Source organism: Lycium barbarum, chromosome 10, assembly GCF_019175385.1.
Source record: "Lycium barbarum isolate Lr01 chromosome 10, ASM1917538v2, whole genome shotgun sequence".
Taxonomy (NCBI): Eukaryota; Viridiplantae; Streptophyta; class Magnoliopsida; order Solanales; family Solanaceae; genus Lycium; species Lycium barbarum.
The window spans coordinates 112,824,623-112,829,751 of NC_083346.1; the positions used below are offsets into that span (position 1 = coordinate 112,824,623).

At 36.3% G+C, this 5,129-nt stretch overlaps 1 pseudogene; it reads left to right on the plus strand.

Moving 5' to 3' along the window:
- The first annotated feature begins 440 nt into the window (after positions 1–440).
- On the plus strand, positions 441–2,375 carry LOC132615395 (alkane hydroxylase MAH1-like; annotated as a pseudogene).
- Positions 2,376–5,129: the final 2,754 nt, after the last annotated feature.

Below are 5,129 nucleotides of genomic sequence, written 5' to 3' on the forward strand. Positions count from 1 at the left end.
GATCTCAGCTGGCAAGTATGTCCTCCAACTTTGGGTGTGCACAAGTAGGCACCTCAACTTGTATAAAGTTAAACACGTAAGCACAAATGCTGACGTGGCATTGAAATTTTAAAAATGTCTAGATGATCATTTTGTAAGTTAGAGTGTTCAACCAACAAAATGAAGACAAGTTGAGGTACCTAAATTACCTACGTAAATTCTATGTATACTCTAAAAAAAATCCTCACGTAATTTACACTTTTTTGTTATGATACAAAATTAAATTCTCAAATCTAATCGGTGCCCTTTCTAACGTGAGAAGTGGTCCCTTTCATAGTTGAGTGTATGGTGGTAATTAGAGGACACTTATGATTGTTCACATCTAATGTGACACATTCCCTCCCAACTATATAATCAATGCTATGCACATATAACTCCCATTTTAAAACCTTATGGGTTCGTTTGATATACGGTATTAGCTGGGATTTTCCAACATTAACTGTGAGATTAATGCTGTACCACTTTAAAGATGGAATATCCCATCTTATCCCATTAATTCTGGAATTATTTTATCTCATCTCCTAGATGGGATAATTTAATCCCAAGAGATGAGATAAATTAGTCTCAGGATTATAATCCCGAGATAATTTTATCTACCTACCAAACGACCCCTATAAATAGAATAGAGGGACATTGCCCGTAAGCATGAAGTAAGAAACCCAACAAAGAATAATACATTATGGAAGATATAGCTTTCAGTTCTCTATTGGCCTCAATGGGGTACCTTGAAATCTTTATAGCTATCTTTTTCTTTCTTGTGTTCTGGCTCTGGGCTTTAGGAGATAGTAATAAAAATGGCCTCCCAAGAAATTACCCATTTGTTGGGATGCTCTCATGCTCCCAACTCTTATTCCCAATAGAATCCATGAAAAGATTGTAGAGGTTCTTTCAAAAACCGGAGGTACTTTCTTGCTGAAAGGCCCTTGGTTTACTAATATGGACATTCTTACCACAGTGGATCCTGCAAATGTGCACTATATCATGAGTGCAAATTTTCCAAATTTTAGGAAAGGGCCAGAATTCAAGAAGATTTTCCACGTTTTTGGCGATGGGATTTTCAATTCCGACTTTGATTCGTGGAAGGATCAGAGGAAACTTGCTAAAGAAATGATCGCTCATCGGAGATTCCACTAGTTTTTGATAAAAACTAGCTGGGACAAGGTCGAAAATGGCCTGATTCCGGTCCTCGAATTCATGGCCAAAGAAGGCAGAGTTGTTGATTTGCAAGATGTTTTCAAGAGATTCTCATTTGATACAACATTTAAATTAGTAATGGGCTTTGATCCTGGCTGCCTCTCTCTTGACCTCCCTGAGAGTCCCTTCTCAAAAGCCATGGATGATGTTAATTATGTCTCGTTCATACGCCATATATTGCCCGAAAGCATCTGGAAGTTGCAAAGATGGCTTAGAATTGGGCCAGAGATGAAACTTGTCAAAGCAGAGGAAGTCATTGACCAAGTTATATTTAAGTATATATCGATGAAACGTGACGAATTGAGCAGAGGAGAAAAAATGAAGGACGATGAAGATGGTTTCGACTTATTAACATCATACATGGTACTCAATGACGGAGAAACAAAAACAGAGTTTAAGTTTGATGATAAGTTCTTGGGGGACACCATGTTTAACTTCATGGTCGCTGGGCGTGATGGAACTAGTGCTTGCCTTGCTTGGTTCATTTGGCTAGTTTTCACACACCCTGAGGTTGAAAAGAACATAAGGGAAGAACTTTAAGCGATCATCCCGGAGAAAGAAGGCGGAAAACAGAGGGCTTTTACGGTGGAAGAGTTGAAAAATGTTGTTTATTTACATGCTGCATTGTCTGAAACGCTGAGGCTATATCCCCCGGTTGCGTTCGAGCATAAAACTCCACAAGAACCTGATATTCTCCCAAGTGGTCATCGTGCTCATCCCAAGCTGAGAGTGATAATTAATATGTATGCAATGGGGAGGATGAAATCTATTTGGGGAAAGGATGCCTTAGAATTCAAGCCAGAGAGATGGATTTCGGATCGTGGAACAGTGAAACATGAGCCGTCTTCCAAGTTCTTGATTTTCAATGCAGGGCCAAGGACATGTATAGGGAAAGAAGTGGCTTTTACTCAAATGAAAATTGCTGCTGCTGCTATCGTCCATAATTACAAGATTGAAATGGTAGAAAGGTCATGTGGTTAGCCCCTATTTCGATGTTATGCTTTACATGAAACATGGCGTCAGATTAAGGATTAAGAGGAGGTGGGCCTAGTGGTACTTGTGTTTCATTTTCAAATAATGTTATGTTCATTAGCCTAAAAAGCAAAAAATAATAAAAGTTTGTTACCCGTTTCCAATGAAAATTGTGGCTGCTACGATGATAATCAGTGGTAGTGATGTTTTGAATGTCAATTTCAAGGTTCGAAATTCAATTGTCCATGTTAAGTAGTCCATGCGATGTAAATCATAATAAAACATGAATGTAATGAGTAACAAAAAAAGTTAAAGTGAAAAGTACAAGCTGAAATTGATGAACAGCAATGTAAAAAAGACAGTTTAACAATCAAATATAAAATTGAAAAAGGTTCACAAACATTATCAGCATCAACTGTTTCAAATCCGCTAAAACAGTGTTATATTATTGTCAAATACGATTGATATTATTCAAGTTTCAGAAAACAATAAGGATAACTAATGAACGTTACTAAGGAAACTGACGAAATGAAAAGTTCACCAAAAAATTAAATTTAATATTACAAAAGGAAAATATTAAAATAAAAAAGGACCTGCTTGAAGACAATACAAGGGACTTCTTAAGAGGATTTTTCCTGAGAGCTTGAGGACTCTTCACTATTCCATTTAGCATCACATTGACATTCACTGCATGTTACAAAAAAACAAAAGATTGAGATGAAGATGAATGCATGATTACAGAATTAGACAAAATTATATATAATCACATCCAACGGAACCTACAAATAGCACACATAATACATAGATTTCTTGCATTCTTGTAGTATGAATGAAAGAAATAAAATATATATAGGTGGAACTTGGAATATGAGATAAATGTCTTTTCAGTTTTCTCAATTACTGTAAGAGCACATAAATAGATATTAATATATCTATTGAAGAATAATCACGGATGAATTGCTTTTAGAGAGTTTGTAGGCTATTAAATATAAGATAAATGAAAAATTAGATACATGGTCAGTCTCAACATCAATATTGCTTTTAATCACTAAATCAAAAGCAAGTCAGTAAGTAGAGAAGATCTGTATAGAAGGCCACTTCTAAGTTTTAATTGGGAATATGACCACTCATTTTCTTTTTCAATTATTTTTTGATATTAGGGTTTAGAAAAATGGAAATGGGGTATTTTTCATAATTTTAAAAAGATTGAAAGTTTTAAGTTATACACTTAAGTCCAGTTGGCTTCAAATAAAATACACAACCACCCCCTCTCTCTCATCCGTCACTTTCTCTTCTTTATTTCTCTTTCTAGCTTGGAACTCTCAAACTTCCACCTCTCCCCCAAGCTCCAATACGCCGTGATCGTCGTAAACGGTAATTTCTTTAACTCTGCAACTCCTACGGAGCATTTTGAGCTCCATATTGCCCTAAAAATTTTACTCCCTCCGTTTCAATTTATGTGAACCCATTTGACTGGGCACGGAGTTTAAGAAAGAGGAGAAGACTTTTAAACTTGTGGTGTTAAATGAGTCACATATGGTTTGTGTAGCTATAAATCATTTCATAAAGGTAAATTGTTTCCAATTATAGAAAGAAGTCATTCTTTTTGGCACATACTAATAAGGAAATAGGTTCACATAAATTGAAATAGAGAGAGTATTTTTTTCGATCTTGATAAAAAAACTAGTGTTCATAAAGATCTGCTTTTTTTCAAAACCTTTGTTGTTTTGCCTTTTTTTTTTTTTTGTGGAAATGTGTGTTATTTATACTTATTTTTCTTGTTTCGATTTCTTTTTTTTTTCTTTTCTATTTTTGCTTTTTGAAATTATATATGGTCTCTTAATAGACTTTTGGTCGATTATTGTTATATCGTGGTTGATCAACGTCTCTATTGTTTGTATATAGATCGTATAAATGCCTAGGTGTAGAGGTAGAGAAGGAAAAATACTCCCACGTTCTTGTGCTATGGTTGAAACTCGTTCTAATGCGAATCGTAAGGATAAAAAGAGAAGAGGTGAAGAGCTTAGCGGAGATAGAAAAAGAAAAAGAAGTGCAGAAGCTGAGAGTGCATCCCACTCAAACCCCATTGATGAGTGTAGTGTTGATGGAGATAGAGCTGATAGTAGAGTTGAGAGTGTATCTGAGCATGGTTCAAAACACTCTAGTGCTGCTGAAGATGTTGACCCTTTGTCCTTGCCATATTGTGAAAAGACAATTAACGTTGAAAAGTATGGCTTGATCAATTGGTCGAATGATTATGAATCTTTTGCAGCAAAAGTTTCTATTAGGAGTAGGCTGCCATTGTTAGTTGAATTTAACTATGTGTTGAGAGATCAAAAACTAAGGAAAAAGTGGAAGCGTCTTGTTTTGGTCACTTTAGAAAGCTGTCAAAATTCTTCATCAATTTCAACGGATAGATGATCCACTATATGCTTCTTCATCATGTGGTCCAGAAAAAAAAGCGTGAAATGTGGTTCCTTGCGAACGACAAGCTTGCGTGTTTTGGCTTGAAGGAGTTTGCGTTGATCACCAGTTTAAATTGTGGATCCTATCCCTCCCAATCTAGAGAGGACATGACAATTAAGAAAGGGGCAGAATTCTACACAAAGGTTACTCGAAAGAAGAAGATTACATCAGACAAGCTATTGTCACTGATAGGGCCTAAATTAAATAAAGAAGAAAAGCTGAAATGTTGTCTTGTGTGGTGTCTCTATACAATTCTGATGGCCAAAGATGTGTCCAGGGGTGTGGACGCTGATTGGTTTAAAATGGCTGACGATTTGGAATCCTTCCAGAGCTATCCTTGGGGAAAAGAATCCTTTGAACTCACCTTGGAATACTTGATGGACAAGGTAGACGTTCCCAAGCACCACCAAACCCACCTTGATAAGAAGACGCCATTATATGCTCTCTACGGCCTCCCC